Here is a 26,973-nt window from a genome sequence, read left to right as displayed (position 1 = left end):
TAGTGAACACGGGGCAGTGTGTAGTGAACATGGGGCAGTGTGTAGTGAACATGGGGCAGTGTGTAGGTAACACGGGACAGTGTGTAGTGAACATGGGGCAGTGTGTAGTGAACATGGGGCAGTGTGTAGTGAACATGGGGCAGTGTGTAGTGAACATGGGGCAGTGTGTAGTGAACATGGGGCAGTGTGTAGTGAACATGGGGCAGTGTGTAGGTAACACGGGACAGTGTGTAGTGAACATGGGGCAGTGTGTAGTGAACATGGGGCAGTGTGTAGTGAACATGGGGCAGTGTGTAGTGAACATGGGGCAGTGTGTAGTGAACATGGGGCAGTGTGTAGGTAACACGGGACAGTGTGTAGTGAACACGGGGCAGTGTGTAGTGAACATGGGGCAGTGTGTAGTGAACATGGGGCAGTGTGTAGGTAACACGGGACAGTGTGTAGTGAACATGGGGCAGTGTGTAGTGAACATGGGGCAGTGTGTAGTGAACATGGGGCAGTGTGTAGTGAACATGGGGCAGTGTGTAGTGAACACGGGGCAGTGTGTAGTGAACACGGGGCAGTGTGTAGTGAACATGGGGCAGTGTGTAGTGAACATGGGGCAGTGTGTAGAGAACATGGGGCAGTGTGTAGGTAACATGGGACAGTGTGTAGTGAACACGGGGCAGTGTGTAGTGAACACGGGACAGTGTGTAGTGAACACGGGGCAGTGTGTAGTGAACACGGGGCAGTGTGTAGTGAACACGGGGCAGTGTGTAGTGAACACGGGGCAGTGTGTAGTGAACACGGGGCAGTGTGTAGTGAACACGGGGCAGTGTGTAGTGAACACGGGGCAGTGTGTAGTGAACATGGGGCAGTGTGTAGTGAACACGGGGAAGTGTGTAGTGAGCATGGGGCAGTGTGTAGTGAACACGGGGCAGTGTGTAGTGAACACGGGGAAGTGTGTAGTGAGCATGGGGCAGTGTGTAGTGAGCATGGGGCAGTGTGTAGTGAACATGGAGCAGTGTGTAGTGAACACGGGGCAGTGTGTAGTGAACATGGGGCAGTGTGTAGTGAACATGGGGCAGTGTGTAGTGAACATGGGGCAGTGTGTAGAGAACATGGGGCAGTGTGTAGGTAACATGGGACAGTGTGTAGTGAACACGGGGCAGTGTGTAGTGAACACGGGGCAGTGTGTAGTGAACACGGGGCAGTGTGTAGTGAACATGGGGCAGTGTGTAGTGAACACGGGGAAGTGTGTAGTGAGCATGGGGCAGTGTGTAGTGAACACGGGGCAGTGTGTAGTGAACACGGGGCAGTGTGTAGTGAACATGGGGCAGTGTGTAGTGAACACGGGGAAGTGTGTAGTGAGCATGGGGCAGTGTGTAGTGAGCATGGGGCAGTGTGTAGTGAACATGGGACAGTGTGTAGAGAACATGGGGCAGTGTGTAGGTAACATGGGACAGTGTGTAGTGAACACGGGGCAGTGTGTAGTGAGGCTGGGCAGGGGTGGGGCCAAGGACTGTGTAAGGGAAAATGTGAGGATAGATACAGTGAAGAACCCTTACATTATGCACCGAACATGGGCAGTGTGCGCACAAGCCTGCGCAGGGCCTGGCGTGGTGTGGTGTGTGTGTGCTGGTATGGCTCTTGTGGGGCTGCTCTGTCCTCCCTTACCACAGCAGGAGCTTTCAGGGCAGTCCCACTGTCCTGGATAGAGGAGCAGGTCAACCATGGAAATGTCAGATTTCTTAATGAATGAATGAATACAGTGGTTGGCGCACGTTCTCCAGTGACATCGAGGAGCTAGGAACGGTCCAGGGATCTCAGAAGAGAGCAAAAAAAGACAATTGGGAAACATCGGCCTTTAGAGCCTTATGAAAAGAAGAATGATTTGTGATACTGAGAAAAGACAGTGGCAAATGATTCCACATCGTGGGGACTAGAACTTAAAAGGCTCCGCCTCCCATTTGATTCTGCCTAGAATGAGGGACGGTTGCCATACTTTAGGAGGCTGAGTGAAGGGGGCGTGAGGGGAAATAGAGTAAAATACGGGACTGAATGGCAGGAACGCCCAGGCCATGGGTGGCCTGAGGAACCAGCCAGAGTATTGAATGAGATTCTGTGGTGTAGCGGGACCCAGTGCAGGCTGCACCAAACCTCTGTCCTAGTTCAGTTAATTAGCAATATTGAGCTAGCAGTCAGGTTTGAAAGAAATTTTAGTCTGACCAATCTTAGGCCCAGATTTACCAACACTTTGCGCAAGCACTGTGTTACTTTTTTAACGCAAACTTGAAATAAAATGTTGCGAGATTTACAATCTAATGCAATTTGCGATGTGTGTTGGATTCTAATCCAAGGTAGCGCAAACTGCAAAATGCACTGTTTTGAATAATTTTGCATCAAGGGGGTGTTACATAGGTGGGGCATGGGCGTTCCCATTGGTTTTTATACAAATCCTGATCTACAAAGAATTGTTAGCAGGATGTGCGCCAAAATGCTGAGCCTCCACGAGGCCGATGTAACAATGAGCAATGTCGTCATTTCTTCTCGTTCTTCCCACTTTGCATGTGTGCTGCATTGTTCCAGCACAAAACCTATGCTTTCCACAACGCAGCAGACTGCTTTGCACTATGGTGCAAGGGTATCTGCATTGTTGAATACTAACGTCACCAATTAGTAATGGATAGAACTCTTGAATTACTATCAGCCACTGGTAATTATTCAGGGGCACATCACAGTCCATCGCTATTTTGCCCACAATGCCAGCTATATGCAAATCAGTCTTGATCCTGTTCTATTGGGAACTGTCCAGCCTGAACTGCCAAACCAGATCCTCCCTGAACCAAAACACAAGCAACCCAGAATTGTTTTCACCCTTGTTATGGACTCATCAGCCAGGTATAGTTTGGTTCCAGTGACACGGTGTCCACAGGACACATCTTAGGATGACATACTAAAGTATACAACAAGTGATGGATGGAATGCTCAGCAAATAAGAGTCAGTGGTACCCAGTAGCCTCTAAATACCAAAGGAGAGGGGAAAGCACTTTTCACAGGTCAGCTGGATTTCTGAGCCGAGGCAGGACCTGCAGCGCACCAGTCACCTAAGACAAGGCTGCTTCCAAGGTGGGCCTTTGACCAGGCTTTCAGTAGCTGTTACCACACTGGGTAATAAAAATTAGCAAACTGTTGGGTCGGGAAAGTCCTCTGCATGGTAAGAGAGGAGTAACCTTGCCCTGAGGGCCCAACTGTACTTTTTTCTGGATCCCTAATGCTGATTTGTTTTGTCATAGGCGAACATGGATAATGTGCGTGAGCCATGACATAGGCCTTCCTCATGGATTGCGGTCTTGTTGAACTGGAAGGGGTACCTAAAGTGTTGTCTTCATAGTGGTGGAAGGCTCCCGCTTCACTAGCGGTTAAGCAGCATAAGCTCTGTGGTGGCAGCATACCGTGTAGTGATCAGTCGTAGTGAAAAGGTCCTTTTTACCTTCTGTCACTGGTGTGAGGCCTAAAGGCTGCCTCAACTTTTTAAAAGTTCCGCTGCTGTACACTTAACTCACCCCTGGCCTGTTGGACCCAGCCCCTCTGCAGGGTCACCAGCAGACATTTTGCCCTTTTCCCTTTATTTTTTGCTGAATTTGTTTTTGTTGGTCGTAGGACTCTTTACAATTGGCTTACACCTGATTGGAATATTTAGTTTATTCATAAGTCACTTGTTGAGTGGTATACTGTTGTAAATGAAGAGGACTCCACAAACAGGTAAGTAAAGCAGGAGCTTTATTGCAGCACAGATGTAGGTAGGTCAGCCCCCAGTCCAACCAGAGCTCCAACTGCCAACAGGGCGAAGGAGCGTTCCAGAACTCAGAACTTAGGTAAGGATCTAGAGTGCTGGCCAGAGAAAGAAGCCAAGCACTGTACAACATATCTCCCCTCGTTGCAAGGAATGAAAACACATAAAAAGGAAAACATACTAGTGCACATAGTCATTCAGGTACGTGGGAGGGCGACGAGAGCGAGAGCTCCTTAAACCAACGTCAGCCAAGGAAGAGGAGACAGATGCAGGAATAGAAGTAGAAACAAGCGAAGCAGGAGTAGAATTAACCACAGGGCCCCTATGATGTGTACGCAAAGAGGTAGAAGCATCACCACCACCCACCTCCCCCCGTTCAATTGGCAAGGGCATGGGCAGGGCAGAGTTACCAGAAGACAGTAAGTATCCATTACAACCATCATCATGAGCTGGGAGCAGATCATCAGAAGAAAAGTCTTTGCGTTTCTGGTAGAGGGCCACCCTCCGGTAATTCCAACTTTCACCGTTAGCCAGAACAATGAAGTGAGGGAAAACTCTCTTGACTTTGTAGGGACCCCTAAACTTGCTGAGGCCTTTCGCAAATCTTCCTGGCTTAACTTTAACCAGGTCACCAACAGAAATGGGCAAGGAAATGTTGTCATGAATTGCAGGGACATCGCTATTAGAACTTTTCAACCATGCGGGGTTCAATTTGCCCACGGGCGTGCGACCACGCATAAGTTCAAAGGGAGACTTTTCACCACTCTTATGGGGTGTGGAGCGGTAAGCCCATACTAATTCCTGGACACGCTCTGTAGAGAAACAGCCAGATTCTACAAACATCTGAATTACACCCTTGACAAGGCGATTCACCCTTTCACATATGCCATTGCCTTGTGGATTGTAAAGACTGGTCTTCTGATGTCTGATACCACACTCATTCACAAAATCAGTCATCTTCAAAGACGTGAGTTGAGTCCCATTGTCTGAAATGAGAACAGAAGGGTATCCCTCATTGATAAAAGTGCTTTTCAGAAACTTTATGGTGGCATCAGTGGTGATTTCCTTTACAAAGTGTACACACAGCCATTTAGAGAAACAGTCGATTAAAACAATTGCAAAACGATAATCAATAGGCAGTTCATTCATAGGTCCTATAAAATCAATGCACACACTATGCCAGGGAGTATTTTCAAAAGCAATTTTTTGCGTAGACTGAGAGCCCAAGACTTTGAGGCGTTTCTCCCCTTCCTTGCAGAAACCACACCTCGTAACACAATCCACTATATCATTGTCGATAGAGGGCCACCAAAAGTTCAGTTTAACGCGGCGTTGAGTGAGACTTTGACCCAAGTGCCCCTCATGAGCTAAGTCTAAAATCCTTTTCTTTAATGAAAAGGGAGGGACAAAACGGTCACCTCGCACCAACACATCTTTACCCTCCAAAGAAAGTTCGTCCAAGATCTTTAGAAAGGGTCTGACTGAAGGACCAACAGTACTTTCTCTCTTAGTACCATTGGAAATAAGACCGATGACAGCCTTCAAGGTCAAATCTTCAGCCATGCTTTTAGACCATTCATCACGAGAAAACGAACCACCGCCCACTGACAAAACATCCTCCATTACATCAACCGCAAGATCATCAGACGGAATCCCAGAGTCGGTATCAATGGAGGGAATGGGAAGTCTAGACAGACAGTCCGCTTGGACGTTCCTCCACCCATGGACAAATTCGATCTCACACTGATAATCCTGCAAACGGGAAGCCAGTCTCGTCAATCTCGGGGAACCTTTACCAGCCCCTCCAGGAGCTAACACATTCAACAGGGGTTTGTGGTCTGTACGCAGGACAAACTTGTAACCCCATAGATAAGTTCGAAAGTAACTTGTTCCCCAGACTGCGGCAAGAGCCTCACGCTCTATTACCGAGTAGTTAGACTCAGAGGAGGACAGAGGTCTAGACGCGAAAGCAATGGTTCTCTCAGCGCTACCATGCCTTTGTAAGAGAACCGCACCAAGGCCAATGGCACTGGCATCAACCATGAGAATGGAAGACCAAGCAGTGTCAAAAGGGGTGAGAACATTGGCCGATTTAAGTTCTCCTTTGATAAGTCTAAAGCAGGATTCATGTTCAGGGGTCCAGTTAAATTTTACGCCTTTTTTTAGTAAGGATCTCAGGGAAGCAGTCTTGGATGAGAAGTCTCTTACGAATTTCGAGTAAAATTCTATCAAGCCCATAAAGGACCGAAGCTGATCCTTGTCAACTGGGGAGGGTGCTAACTCAATGGCTTCGAGTAAATTTTTCTTGGGTTTAATACCCTCTTCAGATAAACAAAATCCTAAATACTCAATTTCTCTCAATAGAAAAGCACACTTTTCTTTTCTTAGAGTCAACCCAGCCTCATCCACTCTGATTAACACATCCTGTAAAATTTTGTTGTGTTCCTGTAGGGAATTACCATAAATCAAGATATCGTCTTGAAAATATAGTACTTTATCAAGACCTTTAAAAACTTCAGAAACAAGTCTCTGAAATACGCTAGCAGCTGAAACTAGTCCAAAGGGTAGCCTGGTGAATTGAAATGTGCCCTCACTGGTGATAAAGGCAGTTAAATGCTTAGAGCTTTCGTCCAAACAAATTTGATGATAGGCATGTTTGAGGTCTAACTTACTGAAGAACCTTGCTCCTTTGAGGGTTGATACTAATTCTCCTATGTTGGGTAGGGGAAAGACATCTGCCACGACACATTTGTTGAGGGAACGAAGATCCACACAGAACCTGATCTTGTTGTCCGGTTTCTGCGAGATCACAACGGGCGAAACCCAAGGGGACGCCTCAATGGGTTCTATAATTCCCCCTTGAAGCATCTCTTCAAGAGTAGCCTTGACCTCATTTCGCAGGGCAAAGGGCACTCTCCTTACTTTGTGTTGTACAGGTGAGCTGCCGTCCTTGAGAACTATGCGATGTGAATAGCCAATGAGTTCACCCAACTCATCTCTAAAAACGTTTTTATATTTAGTTAAAATGACTTCTAAGGATGGAGTTTCAACAATAGAAATGGGGTTATCAGATCTAGGGTCAACCACAATGTGAAGATCATATTGGTGGTGACGGCCTAAGATTGCCGGACCATCAGTAGATATGTAAATCTTACCACACGCCAATCTTCCTTTGAAACCAATTTCAGCTTCAAAGTAACCCAGTATATCAATTTTCTCCCCCTGGTACCCAGATGGGAAAATGTCACACATTTTCAACACTCTTTCACCCCACACACTTTTCATCAGAGAATTAGGAATTATAGTCCATTTTGAACCTGTATCTACCATGAGTGTAATGACTTTTCCATCAATTATAAAGTCATCCTTGAAAGGATTACCTCTCTGATTATCACATGCGCACACAGTGTCAGTCAGTACCAGGATTTTGTTGACATCACGTCTCAAATCATCACTTTCGTTCACAACTGTTACCCTCGCATTATTCCTGTTCCTACACATTTTAGCGAAATGTCCCGTCTTACCACACTTTAGACATTCCTTGTTGTTTGCATAACAAAATTTTCCATCAGAAGGATGGGAAAAGCTACCACACCTAGAACAAATTTTTTGATTATTCTTGGTAAAGGGAGTTTGTTGTATGTTCTTTTTCTGAAGGACATAACCTTTCTTCCTGACAATTGCGATGGCAGCAGCTTCATCGTCACTATTTTCGCTATGGATACTCTTATGAGAAATTTCTGCCACTTTAGTCTCCAAACCACCTTTCTGTAGTTCCCTCATACACTTTTCGCTTTCTTCCACAATCTTAGCAAGTTCTATAGCATCTTTTAAACTTGGATTCTTTGCTGCCCATAGGCGTTCTTGTACTTTTCTATTATTGGCTTGAACAACTAGCTGGTCTCTGATTAGCTCGTCAGCCATCTGGCCAAAGTTACATTTGGTAGATAACTCTCGCAATCTCGCCACGAATTCATCAATGCTCTCCTCAGGTAATTGTTTATTCTTATAAAATTTATATCTTTGGAGTATAAGATTTTCTTTTTTGCCAAAACGGGTCTCCAATCTTGTTATCGCTTCTTTAAATTCATCAAAGTCAGCTTGTGACCCTACAGGTAATACTTGAGGGAGATACCTAAATAAACGTTGCCCTTCTTTACCCAATGTGGTCATTAGTAATGCTTTTTTACGTTTGGGTGAATAATCCTCACCGTCCAGAGCCTCGATGTAATTATAAAACATTACTATCCAGTCTTCCCAAGCTATTTGAGGCATGTCAGGCTCTGACAGGAATTGAGGAGGAAGTGCAACATTGATGTTTTGAGTCATGTTCACGGCTCACAAAAGAGTAAAACAAGTAAATACTCCTATTTAAACAGAATAGAATAAAATTATAGGCTTACGGTTTATTATAAAGGAGATCTGAGGTGAAGATCCAATGTCAGCAAAGAGCAGATGCTTAGTGCTCATACACGAGCGTTTCCATGGAGATCCACAATATTCAATTAATCGTAGAATGGCCGAAAATGTCTTGCGTAAGACGTTTGTAATATTTACTATAGCGAGAGTACATGCGCTAATGAAATGCGCTTCTTGAACGAGGTATTTCTAAGAAAACGTAGGTTCGCTGTAGCGGTGCGTTCCAGTGACACTTTATTTTGCGTTTCAATGACGTAGCATCCGGTTATTGAGCGACCACTTCCGCCGTCTGTGTTACGCTGACGCAGACGCTGTCAGGATCTGCGCTCTAATGACGCTAACGTTGCTGCAGTTAATTTTCTGGTGGCGCGTGCTTGGATTAACGTTGCAGGCGCGCGTTGTTAAGCGACTCACCGCGGTGTTAACTCGGTTGAGATGACGTCACTTTGTGAACCAGAAGTCCTCCGATGACAATTTAATCGGACAAGAATACCTTTGGCAAGCAGTCTTCTGCGTCCTCGTTCCTCGCTATCCACACGGGGTTCTTGAGGGGTTTCTGAGCCTACCGCACTGTGGGAGTTTCTTGAGGCTGCAGCAATACGTGGAGATGAAGTGGTTGGACACTCCACAAGTCCAAGTCGCCAAGTGTTGTAAATGAAGAGGACTCCACAAACAGGTAAGTAAAGCAGGAGCTTTATTGCAGCACAGATGTAGGTAGGTCAGCCCCCAGTCCAACCAGAGCTCCAACTGCCAACAGGGCGAAGGAGCGTTCCAGAACTCAGAACTTAGGTAAGGATCTAGAGTGCTGGCCAGAGAAAGAAGCCAAGCACTGTACAACATATACCATATACCCATGGTCTGTAAATTAAATGCTACCAGTGGGCATGCAGCACTTATTGTGCCACCCACTTAAATAGTACCTTTAAACATGTCCCAGGCCACCCACTACAGCCTGAATGCAGTTTTAAATAAGCCATATCGACATGTCATTTAAATCCCCTTGCCAAGCCTTAAACTCCCCCTTTATTACATATAAGTCACTCTTACGATAGGCCCTGGACAGACCCAAGGGCACGGTGCAGTGTATTTAAAAAGTTGAACATGTACTTTTAATTTTTACATGTTGTGGTAGTAAGAAACTCTTACATTAATTTTTCACTACTGCGAGGTATACTCTCCCATTGAATAATATTGGAGTTGCCTTATTACATTTTCTAAGTATAAATTCAAAATGGGAAGTGATAATCAGCTCATTGGTGTCTCTGGAATCACAATTTGAAATCCTAACTTATGGTGATGTTGGATTTTAAATGTCAATTCTGAAAATGCCACTTTTAGAAAGTTACTAAATTGGGGCATTGTGCTATTTACTCACCAAAGTCGGGCCACTTATAAATCAAACAAAATAGATACCTTTGCTGATAATTGTTTTGTCCACACAGTTTTCAAAATGATCACGTTTTTCATTTTCTTGACCTCATTGTCAACTCCTTTGTGCAACACGGTCAACGCATTTCATATTTTCCTTATTATGGGTTATTCTCAGGACCAAGACTGTTTCTAGGCCGATGCCGGTCTTGAACTCTCCTTTTTCCCTTTCTAAAGGGGTTTATCTCAGTCCGTAGTTTGGGTGCTGGATTGTTTTGGTTATCCCAGTGTGCCAGGTGGGGCTGCTGTAGCCTGAGCCAAGGAGCGAGGATTGTGTTGTCCCCGTAGTGGGTGGCCTCATATGACAGGTCAAGGTCAAGGTGACCTGACTTGTGAGTTCAGTGGCTGTGACCCCGGAGACGCTGAGGGATTAGGCCGTCACCCAAGACCAAGGAACTGCTGCTGTGTGGACCAAGGCAGGCCCAGTCCACCAGGGCCGGACTGTCCATATGGGGCACCGGGCAATCCCCCGGTGCGCCGCACAGGTGGGGGCCGGTTTTGGGCCGCCGGGGGCCGTTTTTGTTACAGGGCCGTGTTTGCAGCTTAGCTGCAAAATCGGCCCTGTAACAAAATCGGCCGAACGGCCACGGCAAAGAGCTCGGCGGCACCTCCAACCCCCCACCCTCCCTGGGTGGAGAAGGGGGGGGGGAGGGGGGCGGCCGAGCATATTGCCAGGGCCGGTTGTGGTTCCCAGTCCGGCCCTGCAGTCCACATCCTGCGAACTGCACCGTAGGAGGCTCAAGATTCAAAGGACATTGCCAGAGCCCCATCGGAGCAAGGAGATCAACTCTCCCGTGGAGGGAAGTGTTACGTAGTGCACAATCACTGGAGCTGGAACAAACCGGATTGCTAGAACCAGCCAGTAGCTTGGCTCAGAGGAGACAGCCTGCACCTGTCAGGTACTGCCATTTGTGACTGCGCATTGCCCAAATTTGATGATCCAGAGCAGGACTTTGCTGCACAGCTGAAGGGCTCTAAACTGCCAGAGCGGGTAAGCCACAAACTGGGACTTTGGGATCCCCAAGGCATACTGCGATCTGTACTGCGACTTCATAAACTCTTGTGACTGAACTTTTGAAAGGAGTTAGAGGGGAGAACTCTTGGGTACAACCTAATAGTTTATATTCCCTTGATGTGGTCATCAGTGAATGGGGAATAACATTACATCTATTACAATAAATTTAGTAGTACAGGGAGTTGCCTGACAGCAACTAGACCCCCCCAACCTTGAGGGGGATTGTCTTATTGCTTTTGAATGTTGTTTACCTTTCCATGTGTAAAATTAGAATTAAAATACTTCTTTTTATATAAAAACAAGCGTTTGAATGGACATTGATTTACTGTTCGTGTTGCTTGCACGTTGAGTTATGAATCATGCTCACTGATCTGTATCGGCTCTTCCCCTATAGGAGACTTGACTGCTCGTCCGATGCTACCTAACTGAGAGTCAGGTGCAGAAGGGGTGCCTGTCCCAGATGAGCGGTATCCATAGTAGGGCGGCCCCCGGGACATCTGGAGTAAAAGGCCTCAGCCACCCCTGTTGGGCCCAGTAACTACTCTTTGCCCCGTGGCCCTCTGAAAGAGATTCTAGCACACACACATATCCATGTAGAAAAGTCCACCAATATCTACATGCGTGAGCAAAGCAGAAGCCCATGAGAGTCAGAAATGTACACCCTATAAGTCAAATAAACATCCTCAGAACAGTTGTGCTGAAACAATTTGCATTGTGGGGTTGCTGCCATTGATGTCACTTCGCTGAAGTCATAGAATGTGAAAAATCAAAATATCACACAAAGAAAAAATGCAGCAAAAAAGCTACTCCCATTCAGCAGGAGAGTGGTAAGGATGTAGTATGTAGAGCACAGTGCATTTTGAAGAGCACACAGTCACAAATAAATTATTAACACATTGTGTGGCATTGCACTGTCCTTTACAGACAACACATTTTCCACTGAAATAGCCACTGAATTTCCACTGACATACTGCGTTACTGATAAAACTATGTAGCGAACAAACGATAATGTGTAGAATGCAGGTTTTAGCAAATATTTATCATTTGTACATCAACAAGTGTCTCGTTTTTTAAAAATCTTATTAGAATCTGTTTTCATCATGCTTCAGAATTAAAAATGTTTTTTTAGCTGTTGAGATAGCTTGATATACCAAAAAAAGGAGGAGGGGGACCGAGGAGCGAATTATGGTCTAGTGTCTATGCTCCTCAAGTGAGAGACTAACCAAACTAGAGGACACTGTTCCTAAGGTGGGGTACAGAAAGTTACCCATTCACCTTAATCAAGAAAAAGCAAGAAAGGGAAAAAGACCTAGGTATGGTAGGGACCCCCTGATGAGGAGGAAGAACGAGTCTTCCCTCCTGTTGCCCTCACATACCCCGAACGGTGTCATGCTTCATCATGGGGCATATGCTCCTCATCGGGCCCAGCGCTGCAATGCCCTATGGGTTCTCCGAAGGGTCACTTTAGCAGAAATCTTTTTAGGGAATGCCGGATGGTGCATGTGGGTATGTGGGGCGAGGGTCCAATAAGGAGGGTGATAAATGCGTGTAGTGAGTGAAAATTTAAACAGGGGTTATTAAATCAACAAAATAATAAAACGGGAAACATGCCAGATTAAAATTAGAACCCCATGGGTAAGAAGTTACCCCAGGAGGCACAATATGCCTGTTATAGACCATTTATCATTACTAAGTTACTCAGTGGTCGTCTTTAAAAAATTGTGGAAACCAAGTTGTACATGTTATATGTTTTTTCACTGTTTGTTTTATGGTTCCATTTCACTTGGGGACACAAAAGCACTATTGTTTTTTTTGGTCTGTGTATATATCAATTTGAATTTTACAAATCTGATCAAAAGAATTAATGTGAAGATAAAGTCTGCAAGGCCTTCTTTCTTTCTGACAACACCTTAACCCATTTTTGTGATTGCGATTGTGCATTTGATTATTATTCTAGATTAGCCTAACTTTCCGCTGGAACCGTTGTTTCTGTTACACATGACATACCCTGGTTCCTAGTGAGTAGGGTGCCCCTTATTCTTGTTCTCGATCATCCATTTTAATACTTATAGTGGACATTAGTAATTACGAGAAGTCTAAATATATATTGGCTGCTCTGAACCTGGTAATGTTTGGTATCAAACAGGTTGTAATCATACTCTCACACTGATTCCGGTGTTGGATGATGATCCATATACTGGGAGGCCCCTAAGGGGACCCCCCTGTACTCCTGGTTACAGCCTTTCAAGGTCTGCCAGCAAGCTAGTGCTTGTGCCGACCACAGACACAATTCTACCCTCTTGCTGCTGAGCTGAGATGAAGCAGGGTAAGGGAGAACAATAGTATTCCTGCCACGAGGAGGTGTGACCACCTCCCAGACAGGACTTGCTGTATTGGGCTGGGGTGGGTGCGATTTCCAGCACCACTAGACTGCTTTAAAAGGCACATTTGGTGCCCTTCTTGCATACTCCAGTTTGACCCACTTCAGGAACCCTTGTTTCCCACTCTGGCATGAATCTGGACAATAGACAGGGGAGTGTCCTCCCCTCTGTCATGTCTCTCTTCTGGGACGGACCCCCGAGTCATTCCAACCCTTTCCTTGGGTATTTAAGGGCCCCCTTAATGGGTGGGTCCTCAGATTCATTTTGGAACAAGACTCATCTCTGAAACCAATCTTCGACCATCTGAACCCTTCGATTTCGTTGGACTTCACCTGGAACAGAGACTTCATCAAGGAATACTCCTGCTGCTCCCCGTCTTTGTCCTGCAGGTCTTCTGCCCCTTTTGCCAACATGCACACAGCATCTATGGGGTTCCTGGGTACTTACCTTGGGTCGTTCCTGGTTCTTCCAGCTCCTCTGAGTCATTTGATCTGAGTCCCGTTCTTCCTTGCAGTTCGCATTCCACTTCTTTAGTTGTGTCTCCCCCTGAAGACCAGTGTATATTTGTGCTACTTATGTGATTTCTTTGAAGGATTTTCATGTGCATTGCCTAATGATGGAGCAAGGTTTCGCACGTCAAGCGCCTTGCTTGGACTCAGCCTTCTCGAAATAAACTGTAATATACTAATAAACATGTTTCGTCTTATTAACAATGCAAAACAAAACATTTCTAGTATCTAGGGGAAGCTTTCCTATGTGCTTTTACTAACCGTAACTCGATTAACCTAAAATGGCCGCCGCAACCCGGGAACTTTTCAGCGCATGCGTCTGTCAGTCACTTGACATGACGTACTTACTGCTTGGTGGGAAATTCTAGCTTCTGCGCACTAGAACTAAAGATGGCTGCTCTGTGTTTTCACATGCTAACGCTTGCATTGCTGCTTTTACTAAGTTGTTCGTTCTGCTTAATTCCTAACACTGAAGTTAAAATAAAGTAATGGGAATAGAGAAGAGATATGTGGTATACAGTGCATTCATTTTTTTCTTGTTCTAAAACTGTTTCTTTTCTACTTTTGCTTGTATCGTATTTTGGGCCTGACCTGTACTTCTGAACTCCATCTTTGGAGGAACTGCGCCTGCGCAGAGAAGCTCAAATTCCTGAAGCACTGAATTTGAAACTCGGCCAATTCCGGACTTGCTAGAAGATGTTCCTGGGAAGCTTACTTCTTGACCCTTGGAGAGGAAGCTGAATCGAATTGTTATATTACATTGTCGTTCTTATTGATACATTCACTGCCGGGTGGAATAAAAGTGCATGGGAAAACAAAATATTGGGCGGGAACATAAATCTGACAATTTAAGAGCATGAGCTCATAACTGGTATGGTGTGATGACCTCTCCTCGTCTTTTGACCAATCAAATTGAGGGATTCACACATTTGCAACATTGGGGGGTGGTACACTGCCCTGGAAAATTGTATAACTAAGGTAGGCTTAGCTAGTTAGATTGTACGACTTGTCCGAATAGCTGACCTGTCACTGACCCAACGCACTCAATAGGCGATCGAGAGCAGAGGTGCTGGCGGAGCACTCTGTCAGAAGATTTGATAACCCAATCGGGGTTCTGGGAAGGAGTTTGATAACCCAATTGGGGTTCCTGTGGGAGAAAATTCGTTAACCCAATCAGGGTCCGACTGTTAGCTGCAGAGAGGGGTGTGACGCAGGCGTTGCACTATAGCTGTGGGTGCCGGTCCTGACCTGCGGTGGTCCTGTCCTGATCCAATTTGGTCCGTACTTATCCTGATTCTGGTCTGCACCTGTTCTATCCTGTTGGCACCTGCATTATCGGGGGTCCTATCCTTTATCCCAGCCTGTGGCCAGGGTTGTTCTTCACACCATTCTAGGTAAATATAAAAGTCGTAAGGGTTTGTCATTGTGCTGTTTCCCCTTTCTTACCCTTCCTATATTTCAATGCTTAAAGAACGTTTCATGATTCTCTCACATCATCTTGCTTTGATATTATTCTTAATTGACCGAGCCCTGATTAATTTAGTATGGACACTGACATTTAAAACATTATTTAGATAAAGCGTTTAAATCTTTCCCGAATCTGTGGTTATTTTATGAGTGCAAATGATTACATACTGCCTATTATTCTAACTCCCTTGATCCCTTAGGACTTTAGGTACTGGTGACAAGGAATGGTAAGACAAGGTATAGGTCCTAAAAAAAGTAATATTACTGGTTTAAAGCGTAGGTTTACCTGTTCAAAGTGTGTAAGTGTTTATGGGCCCAGGTGAGTATGGTAAAAATTCTGGGCAGGTAAACCCGCGCTCTATCACTAATATCTCTGGCTAGGAGATAAACCAATGTGATAGTGATTGTGTTGTTTTCATACACACTGTGTGGTTCTTTTTCATCTAATCTACACTATTGATTAAAGGTGGTAAAACAAGCTGATTTACACTCCTTCAAGATAAGCCTGAAGGCTGCTCTCCACCGCTACCACTTTGAAAGCCTAAGGTTATCAAAGACCACTAAAATCACCATAAGGGTTGCCTGGATTAGTGCAAGGTGCATCACTCCTTTAAGTGTGCACCATATACTAAGCCAGCCTCCTACACTCATCCATCATCCCTACTTCTCATCCTTACTTCTCCTCCATCATCCCCACTTCTCATCCCTACTTCTCATACACCATCCCTACTTATCATCCAACATTCCTTCTTTTCAACCCTATTTCTCATCCTTCATCCCTACTTCTTATCCATCAACCCAGCGCCAAATTCCAACATTTCCTCCATCATCCCTACTTCTCATCCACCAGCCCTACTTCTGATCCATCACCTCTACTTCTGATCCCTTTTTCTCAACCATCATTCCTCCTTCTCATCCGTTGACCTTACTTTTCAACCCTGCTTTTCATCCATCACCATGTATCATGCCTACTTCTCATTCATTGCCTATGCTTCTCATCCCTACATCTCATTCATCATCCCTACTTCTCCTCCATCATCCTAGGCTCATCCATCATCCCCACTTCTCATCCTCAATTCTTATTAATCATTTCTTTTTCCCATCCATCACCACTTCTTCTCATCCATCATCCCTACTCCTCATCCATCATTCATCATCTGTGCTTCTCATCCACCATCCCTACTTGTCATCCTAGCTTTTCATCCATCATCCCTACTTCTCATCCATCATTCTTCATCCCTGCCTCTCATCCAAAATCCCTACTTGTCATTCCTGCATTTTATCCATCATCCTTACTTTCATTCTTACTTCTTACCCATCAATCCTTCTTCACAGCCATCACCCTACTTCTCTTCCTTCATCCCACTTCTTATCTTTAATTCTCATCTGTCATGCCTACTTTTCATCCCTAATTGTCATCCTGCTTCCCTTCATCTCATCCATCACCCCTATGTCTCATCCATCATTCATCATCCATGCTTCTCATCCCCACTTCTCAACCCTTATTGTTACCAACTCACTTTCAATGACCTTCAAACTGAATGGCAACAGCCCATCATAGTGAGCTGCATTCTATAGGTCTATCCACTTAAAAACAGCCTTCTCATCTGCACATGCTGGTTGAGGACAGAGGATAGGAAATGCATCTATTTCAAGGGAATTTAATGCTGTACAACATTAGGTTTTATTTATTTAACTGCTTTTTAATTTACGCAGGCCTCTGGTGAAAGCTCGGATGATTTGGGGGAAGACAAGGGCCCTATGAAGCTTGGGTCATAAATCAACATTTGTACTTAGGGCCACTCATCCTAAATCTTAACTGTTTTCAGTTTTATATGCAACAACGAAAAGGTTTTGGTCTGATACTGTGTTTAACTGTGAGAACTGTTTTTGTCTTTCCTTGCACTTTGCAAATTTCAGGTCAGACTGAGCTTCATGTCCTCTTCCAGCTCTCCAGAGGACTTCCATTACACTGGAAACCAGAAAGAACAAGCATTTACAATGCAATGGTCTCGGCAATATTATAGGTAGAGCTATTGGCATTGCTCATTATTTTATTTTTTTTTTTGTATCCCTAAATAAATGGCATTGTCATTTATATTGGCAATAGCTTAATTGCTTGCATATGCGAGATCTATTGCATTAGCAGAGAGAGAGTGAGGTAGTGAGATAGAGAGAGAGTGAAGTAGTGAGATAGAGAGAGAGAGTGAGGTAGTGAAATAGAGAGAGAGGGAGGTAGTGAGAGAGAGGGAGGTAGATAGAGAGTGAGGTAGTGAGAGACCGAGAGAGTGAGGTAGTGAAAGAGTGGGGTAGTGAGGGAGAGGGATGTTCTGAGGTAGTGAGATAGAAACAGAGAGTGAGGTTGTGAGGTAGTGAGATGGAGAGAGAGTGAGGTAGTGAAAGAGAGAGTGAAAGTGAGTTAGTGAGATAGAAAGAGAGAAAGTGAGGTAGTGAGATAGAGGGAGAGTGAGGTAGTGAGTTAGAGAGAGAGAGTGAAGTTGTGAGGTAGTGAGATAGAGAGTGAGATAGTGATGTTTTGAGAGAGCGAGTCGTGAGATAGAGTGGAGTAGTGAGGTAGAGAGAGTGAGGGAGTGAGAGTGAGTTAGTTAGAGAGAGTGAGTGAGGTAGTGAGAGAGAGAGTGAGGTAGTGAGAGAGTGAGGTAGTGAGCCAAGCCAAGCACCTCGCACAAAGGCGCGTCCAAACGTCGCCACCCACCACCAAAAAACCTCTACTGCAAATGCGGAGCTGCCCAAAATGGCCCCTGTTGCGTCGGTCCCCAAAGTCACGCAGGCACGGGTCACCGGTGCGCTCGGCGCGAGAAAGGCCGCCATGTGTCGGTGCAGCGGGAGAGGGTGGGAGGGGAGCAGGTGTTAACCGGGCTCTTCATAACACACCCGCGAGCGCAGCTCACTTCAGGGTTGCCCTGAACACCCCTCACCTAAGAAGCGGGGTGGTATCGCCTCGCACGTGCTCTGTGAGGGACAAGTGCGTCTGTCCTACCTCAGGTCAAAATAAATAAACAAAGTGGTGGCTCTACCATGGCTTCACGGGGGAAGCACGCACATGCGCAAACGTCCATTACATTTGCATACTCAATGAGTGACCGTGATTGACAGCTCAAGTCTGCATTAGAAGATGCACAAAAAAAAAAGACAAACTTTATACCCACCGACGCCGGACTGTACATTTATATAATGAACTCTATTCGGAAAACACGCCTTGTTTGACGAACACGCTTTGAGATGTCCTGCTATATGTTCCTGTCGAACAGGCCTCTCAGAGACAACCTTGCACTTGAAGACTCGGCGACGGACACGGAGGAGGGCAAAGGGAAGGCGAGCAGCTCCTGAAAGCGCTGTTTGCTCACCTTTACTGCGGTGAAGAACACAGATACCACTAAAGTTGCTTAATAGAGCGACTTGAATAGTAGGATTCCTCTGCCTAAAGATTAAACAATGTAGCTTGTAAATGTTTCTGAAAATAGGAACATAACAGCTCATGAATTAGTATGTCCTCTGTGGCAACTGGCAAGGATCAGGCGAGGCGAAGGGGGCGATGTAAAAAAAATACTTGCTTATCTTGCATCTCTTCCCTACGTCGTACTCGGGTTGGAACAGGAAGCACCTAAGATCCCCTGACCAATCACAATGCTGCAATGCAGCGTTGTGGTTGGTCTAAGCGCCGTGGTTTGCTCCGACGGGGACTAGAGGCCTGGGAATGTTCTCCACGCAGGCTGTAATTCAGCCTGCGTGGAGAACATGCAAAGTGCGCATGAATGTTTGTCCGGCCCGAGAGGGCTGGCCAAACATTCATGCGCACTTGGAGTGGGCAAACCTCTGCTTGCTTGCCCTGCTCTGAGAGCAGAGCAGCCCCAGCCGCAAAGCTATAGGAAAGAAAAAAATGATAATAGCATTGAGTTATTATCATTTTATTTTTCCTTTAGTTTCACTGCTTAAAAGCAGTGCGGCGATGCTCCTCCACCTTAGCGGAGGAGCCGCCACTGTGTGTACTAAGTAAATGTGCCTCTGAATTACATTACAGGCCTGGCCATGTTCCAGAATGTTGATGTGAGATACTCTGGTCAATGAGACTGATGTTCACTTGATCTGTACTGGTTGATTCTTTTTCATTAGCGCCATATGGCAGCTGTGCTAGGTTCTCTCTTTTGGCCTTTTTTGAGTTAAAGTAACACCATAGCCCTTAGTGGGGTGCCCTTGAGAGAAGCATGCATGTACGATGCACAAACTAATACAGAAGGTTTTAGGAAATATAAAGCGAGTGGACGTCAGTGAAACATTCTTTGATGTGCCTGAATCAGAGGACCATGGTTTCTCCAACTTGGGGTACTGGGCATTAAACTTTTTCGTAATACAAAATGGATTCAAGGACCCACCCCCCAGCCTCTGATGAAAACGTAATTTGGCAGATGTATGTATCGAAAGTGACTTGTTTTTTTGCCAGCATACTTCTCCAAACCATGCATTTTATTTTTCCTCTTATGAAATTCATGTGTTGATGCCCATTTGGAAATGCATAGATTAATGATCTATCTTGGCTGTTCTTGGTGTGCATTGCAGGCCTCCTCATAATTGTTTATTCCTGTTGACCGAATTTAGAGCTGTCGACCAATGGGAATTAGTTATGTAGTGAAACTACCCTTCATTGTACCTTGTAGGGCGTTGAGTATGAAACAAACTAAAAGTATGTGGTCAGACTTGACTCGTGTAATGCTGATGTACTCTGGAGCAGTACATGCTACATGAATAACCCTCCTCCAAAATTAGAAATTGGCCTTGTTGGATCACTCATGAGATAAATGAATAGCTTGCTTGCTCCTAAACATGTGAACACGGGGTATTTTTTGTAGCTGCTGCAAAGGTTTCTGTTTCTACCACGAGAGGCCCATTCAATATATGCAGATTTGCAGAATATGCATATATTTAGAGCTTGCCTTGTGATATGAGAGGCACACTATATTTAGCGAATATTGGCCACCCTGCAACTTGATGAATCTGAGCAAGTCACTGGTTATCTTTGCACATTTTTCCATTAATTGGTATTTGACTATTATGTATTTTCTTAAGAGCAGTTTGTTTCTACTGGGCTCATTTTAAGGTCTTTTCGTGTAACCTGCAATCACAAGATTGCGTCCCATATGCTGGACTCATCAGTGCAGGATCCCTCAAGTTTTCAGCACGGGGACCTTTAGCACCGCAATCTCATAGCCAGGCGCACATACAATTACACTGAACAAATCAACGCAAAGGTGAAGTCTACAAGTGAATGACTGAGACCACACCATCTGCGCCCCCTTGAGTGATACATGAAAGCGCTCGGAGCCAGGCTGCACTCACTGGGAGGAGAGTGCCCGAGCCAGAGGGTGGGCGTTTCTGCAAATGATGCACTGTCTGACGCAGCGAGGCTGCCAGAGCCAGCACCCGACATGGGGCCCAAATATCAGCGCCTGTGATCAAAGCGAAAGAGTGAATGAACCTTCCCGGCACGGTAGCCTCTGCAAATAAAACGGAGCAATCGTGGCAGCACTTCGGGTGGCTGCAGTTTGACTGGCAAGTGCTGTAAAGCTTCGCCTAGCTGCAGCTCGCATGTTTAAAGTCTGATTGGGGCTTTTGTTCGATGGACACTTTTAACTGTGACCCGTATTAGCCCGGAGTCTGGGCTGGGAGTCGTAACGCAGTATCAGGCGCGCAACGCCCGTCGAACTCAAAGGGCTTCAACGCCCCCCCTCGACCCCCCCCCCCCCCCCCACCGTGTGTCAGCCCGGCTGAGACAGCTTCCCGGGCTCACACACAGCCGCACCCAAGTACTTCACAGGTCTTCAAATGACCATTTCTTGCTAACGGGGCTTGGTTGTGCTTTCACTCCTTCTTGTAGCCCCTGCATCTCCACTCTGCAGATTGCTGGAAGAATCAGCCCCCCACCCAGAATTTGGCTCTAGTTGCGCCTCTGCCCAGTATACTGTTCCGGACTAGACAGCTTTGCGTGGGCCGAAGCTTGCCACTTGTTGCGTGTCTCCGACCACTTTTGCGGTTTTACTGCGGCATCCTTGGAACCTCGTTCACATTCGTTCCTGTCAGTAATAAACCGCGCGGCTGCGGTGTCTGCAGCGACGTGTCCTCAGAAGCTCAAATGGAATTGGTGTGCTCACGATGGGCTCTAATGACTAATAACAAACTTGGTTGTACTTGTAATTTGCTTACAAGTTCGGTTGCGGTTTCGTAGGTTGGTTGCAGTTCCTGTGATGGCTGCGGCTTGTGCACTCACAAACGCGGCTGCAGTTGACTGCTTTGCTCTTAAAACACCTGGTGCGTTTGTAAGCTGCCTTTGTGTGCCTTGTGTTACTGAGGCGGGTCACCGGTGCTGACTGAGTTACGGGTCACCGGTGCGCTCGGCGCGAGAAAGGCCGCCGTGTGTCGATGCAGCGGGTGGGGGGGAAGCAGGACGGACACGTAGGAGGGCAGAGGGAAGGGGGGAGGCGAGCAGCTCCTGAAAGCACTGTTTGCTCACCTTCACTGCGGTGCTGCGAGGAGGAGGCTCTCCTCTGCACATGAAGACTCGGCGACGGACAAAAAAAATGGCGGCCTCAAGCTTCCGGAATTTTTCGAATTCGGGGGCGTGTTTTGCTGTCCTGAGTGACGGACGACGTCACGAGCTAAAGAACAGCAAAACTTACGCCCCCGAATCCGAAAAAGACGGGGCTTGTTTGGAGTGACTCACTTCTCTTCCAATGGCTGGCCTCTGTTTAGGAAGCCAGCCAATGGAAGCGAACGGAGCTAAGAGGCGGGTCTAAACTGCCTACTACACAACATAAGATCTCCTGACCGGAAGCTGCTTCGCAGCTTATAGGTCCCTCGACCTAAAAAGGTTTGAACGAAGGGAATATCAAAGGTAAATGCAGATTCAATAAAAATGCATTTTAGCATGGCCTTCAAATTTAAAGTTAGTTTAGTGTCATGTTTGTCCATTTTTATTAGAAGTTGAGATGATGGATGAGAAGAACGAATGGTGGATAAAAAAAGGTAAGAGAAGCAGGGATGAGAAGTAGGGATGAGAGATGAGAGGCACAAGAGCAGGAGACGTAGGGATGAGAAGTATGCATGAGGTATGTGGATGCTTTAAAATGAATGCTGTACCCAAGGTCCTGCTCTCCTGCAACATTTGTTTATACATTTTTAATTGCAAAACAATTTTGCAGTCCTGATTAATAATGACTTATGCTAGTGTGGCCCGACCAATAGATTGCATTAGATGCCATGTTTTGTCTGTCCCTCGAGTACTCATTTTAATGTTTAAAAGCAGGTGCTGTTTATCGTACCTGGCCAAAACGGAAGAAGCATTTGGAGGGCCTGCAGTAAGTTTTGGCCCCAGGTTTCTCACCAATTTCTGACAAGAACTAAGATGAGTAATGCATGTGTTCTCTAAAGATGAGATAGAAAAAGCGATTGCAAGCAGTTCTGGTGGATACCAATTTGACAGAATTAGGGACATGTTTATGTCTGAAAAACTACACTTCAGCATGAATTCCAGAAATTAGGCATACACGGTCACTGAGTGAGATGCAGGGAAGCTGAGAGAGGGAAAAGTGAGGGAGACATTTCTCAATGACAAAACAGAGTTCTTTGGGATGAAACAGAAAGAATTTCGATTTTTGACTGTTTTCTGTAAACAGATAGATGGCACCCACTTTTGGATTTTGGATAGGTCTCATTTTAGAACCTCAATGTCACCTAGGATCAGCGGGTGCTCCCTGTATTGATGGATACTGACTTTAAGTTCAGATACCAGAACCTCAGTGAGCCAAGTTCAAAAGAATGGACGTTATGATCAAGCCATGAGGACACAACATGTCAGAGGTAGCAGGGATGATCTTTTGTGCGCAATCTAGATGAATTTGGAATGAATTGTGATCTTCCAGAAAAAAAGAGACCCAGCCCTGGACATTTCTTCTACAATTTATTTCATGATTTATTTCTAAATTCACACAGCAAGTTTATTTCAAGGTGTCAGAGGAACGTGGAATTTGCTGCAATGAACTTTGGACAGAGTACAAGCTTTACACATCGCCATCGGTTTTAAATTGTTTAGTGTTGCATTTGAAAAACTGTCATGTAGATGTTAAATGATTTAACATTTGTCAATGTGACAGCATTATGGAAGGTGTAGTGTTTCAGCGAAGCTCAGGAGTTTACGTGTCACAGGTGTGAACTACGTGAAGATTAGGGGGAGGGCTGCTTGAGAGGAGGGGTTAAAGTGCAGTTTAAAGACAGGAGGTCGTAAAGGGAAAGGGAAGACGTCTTTTGAGAAGGAGTGTGGAGGACGATTGTTTGTTAGCAGGTACGAAAAGAGGACGTGAACATTTTAGGAGAAAGTGGGAGATGCTGTTTCAGATGAAAAGGGATGTATGACGTTACAACGCATACTTTTACAACGCATACCTTTACAACGCATTTTTTACAATGCAACATCCATTACAACGCATTCCATTACAACGCATGCCATTTCAACGAATTTTTAAAAACTACCTTTACAACGCATTCCATTACAACGCATACTACCTTTACAACGCATACCATTACAACGCATAAAATTACATTGCATGTATGGTAAGTATTGGATAGTGTAGGGGTAAAAATTACTATTCTAACTCCAGGGGGGTGCAACAGTAGGGTAAGTGTTGGAGAGTGTAAGGGTACTAAGCGTTGTAATGTTGTGTGTTGTAATGGTATGCGTTGTAATGACATGCGTTGTAGTGGTATGCGTTGTAGTGGTATGCGTTGTAATGGCATGCGATGTAATTGATGTTGCGTTGTAAAAGTTTCGTTGTAATGGTAGTGCGTTGTAAAAGTTGCGTTGTAAAGGTTGTTTCCCCAATGAAAAGGAATAGGAAGTCTGTATTGGAAGGTGGGGTGGAAGGGAACAGGTTCTGTGTTGGTGAGAAGGGTTGGGAAGCATGATGTGGAAAAGGAAAAGTAATGATGAGATAGTTTTGTTTAAAAGACGGGAAAAGAAGGGAGGATGAAATGGAAACTTCAAGCAGTGGGGGTTAAAGTATGGCTATTAGTTACCGAATGTCAGGAAGTTATATTTGTTTTTGCTTAAGTGGAAAGCTCGAGTTCGGCTGAGACACTAGGAGTAGGTTTTGTTCAGTGAGAAAAGAATGCATTTATTATTTTTAATGAGTTGTTGAGACCAGGAAGAGTGGTGCAAATTTAAACATTAGATTTGCTTGCATGTATTGGCGGCTGGAATATTAAAGCATGTTCAATTGTCATTGTCAGTTCTCCCTGATGAAGGGCCCTAGAGGCCTGAAATGCATTGGATGATAATAAACTGCTACTGATGGATCTGGCTCTAGTCTTCTTGAAGAGAGGTTAGGGTGGCCCAGCAGGAGCATTAGAAACTTGGGAAATGGCGGTTCCTTGCATGCGGATCAGAATTATTTCAAGCAAAAAAGTGGATTATGAATCCAGTGCAAAATGCGTGGACAAGAATTTTGAAGTCATAAATATGGTGAAAATGTTTTGCAAATGCATTTCAAAAGGCTGTGCCAATGGTTAGGGGCAGGAATTTGTCCCAAATTGTTGTTGTTTAGTTTCATACTTGTTGTTTGGGCTGGGCACGATGCCAATGAGCACGCAATGTTAAATGTCTGTAGTTTAAAAATTGGAGAAACTTGTTGTAAGTAGAGGTGTGCAACCCTCACAAATAGGATGCTAATGAGTAGATGCCACATCACTCGGAATGCAGAGAGCTTTATCTTCTACCTGGAGGGTCATCACTTAAGTTCTGTATGTTTGTCCTACTGATTGGTAAGCTATAAAAAGGTTGTAGTCTGTAGTAAATTTTAGGATCCATAGAGCATTTTCAGTGATTTTGCCCAGGGAAGGGACGTTTGTCACGTGTCGGAAAGTGTAAGCGATCGCAATTCTCTACATTGGTTTTCTTGATACAGGATTTAATTTGACCTACTTGGACAGTGGTTGGGAAAAATCCTGGTCCAAGCAAAGAATTGACTATGCAGATTATAGGTAGAGCTGTAGATGACAATAGTTCTTTTATTTAATTGTTTGATATCGTGCCATTCAAATTAAAGAGGAATGTGACAGGCTGTATGATAATCAGAATGGCATGGAAAACCACTGTTCTCAAAGAGTTCCAATGGTTGGTTTCACGTGGTTGCGGCAAGAGAATGGTTTGGTTATTGGTCTATGATGTAATGGTCGTGTGCATGCTATTTTTTTTTACTGCTGACTGTTGTTTTTACTAGTGCTGGAGAGTAGGAAATTGAGTAGGGGTATAGGGATTCATGGAGTGTCCAAGGCTACTGGGTTGCTAGCAGAAATTGACTTTTTAAACTTCGAAATAGGAAGCTTTGCCATTGAATCTTTTCAATAGTCTTGTACTTATCTCTAGGTTGCACACCGTTATTTTGCTTTCACTAATCTTTTGACGTTACAAGGAAGATAACTTATAAGTTGAGATGTTTTTAATCAAGGGGAGCAGCTCGAACAATCAATAACTTGGTTCTTCTGATGAAAGAGCTTGTGAGGAGATCAGGATTTGAAAGAGGCATCATCTCTGAGAAAAGAGTATTCATAGACCCAGTGTTTTCCAACCCCTGTGCAAGCCCACATTTGTCCATGGGTCAGAATTAAAAAATATGCAAATGTTATTGCAGCCAGTACTTACTTAGTGCAATACAGATGGCATTCCCTGTTAAGCTACAGCAGGTCAAACCTGCCAGAATTTAACAGGGTGACAATTTCTCGTAATTAATGGAACATGCAGATTTTGCTGCAGTGAACTCCAAAATCTACTTGTTATTCCCCATTATCGGGGAAAACTTGTAATATGTGCTATTTATCCTACTAATAAATGCTTATCCCCAGCTGAGTCGAATTATATCAGAATCCACAAATATGGTACCCTCCTGTGTGCTACAGAGTTGTTGATGGAACGTAATAGACTTTTTTAAATAGAGTCCCAAAATTTGCTAGTAGTTGGACATCAGTAGATTGGTTAATGGAAACATATTACTGTATAGTCAGCACAAAGTAAGGAGAAAGATTTGGATTTTTAAATGGAGTTTTTCTCTGCAAAGATAAGGACCCTTTTGGTTTTCTCCTTGTATGGTGAGGAGGAGTATTGCAGGAAATCTAAGGTGAGGATAGAGTATCTTAAAGACGTATTTCCAGAGTATGGATTCATAGTCATTTACACTGCTGAAGAATCTTCTGAGAATGGGTTGCCTTTACTGGGGAGGGAGTTGGAATCTGTTAGTACTCAGAGAAGCAAATCCTGTAAAACTTCAATCATCTGTATTTTTAAGTGATCTGATGCTCCAAGGCCCTCAAATCTTTTCAGAATTGGAGTCCCGTTATATTGCCCTAGAAGAACGATCACGCCATATTTACATTGAACTAGTGAAGCAACTAGAATGGCAAGAAAGGAGGGAAGACAAAGGACTGACTCCACCCACCATGTCATGTTTGTCTGTTTAAAAAGTCTTTGAAACTCTGGTTACGGTGTTGTAACGTAACGAACACAACTGGGAGGTACAATGAGGAAGGGAACGCCTCGCCCCTCCCAGTCATGCTAGTGTTCTTACTATGTCCTTGTAGCAATGTGTGCCATAAGGAAGCTCTTCTCCTCACTCTACTTTCGTCTCTATTTCCATTAATTTTGTACATGGACATAGTGAAAAGACTAGTTCAATAAGCAGGGATAGGAAGTGACCATTTTCTCCTTTGTTATGTTATGTTATGTTATTTGTGATTTTTATAGCGCACGGCTACTCAGTGAGTGTCCCGGCGCTTTATTGACATCCTAAAAGCAAACATAACACATAAAGAATAAAGAGGGAAGCACAAAAAGAATTTTAATTGTTTTGTAAAATCAAAGAGGCAAACAGCCAGGTTTTGAGGGCCTTTCTAAAAGATAGCAAATTAGAGTTGCTTCGT

At 44.8% G+C, this 26,973-nt stretch overlaps 1 protein-coding gene and 1 long non-coding RNA gene across 3 annotated transcripts in view; both read right to left on the bottom strand.

The window, feature by feature from the left end:
* The window catches only part of ANXA13 (annexin A13), a 180,076-nt gene that overhangs the window by 54,406 nt on the left and 98,697 nt on the right, over positions 1-26,973 (bottom strand). The gene's annotated exons all lie outside the window — the stretch shown is intronic.
* Positions 3,607-13,941, bottom strand: LOC144827132 (uncharacterized). Its single transcript, XR_013610038.1, has 3 exons — positions 10,434-13,941; positions 9,039-9,719; positions 3,607-3,713 (listed from the first exon to the last, which is right to left on the bottom strand). It is a non-coding gene; the product is annotated as an uncharacterized LOC144827132 (long non-coding RNA).

Source organism: Lissotriton helveticus, chromosome 4_1, assembly GCF_964261635.1.
Source record: "Lissotriton helveticus chromosome 4_1, aLisHel1.1, whole genome shotgun sequence".
NCBI classification, from domain to species: domain Eukaryota; kingdom Metazoa; phylum Chordata; class Amphibia; order Caudata; family Salamandridae; genus Lissotriton; species Lissotriton helveticus.
Note: the sequence above shows the minus strand (reverse complement) of the source record. Positions and strands in the feature narration are given on the sequence as shown.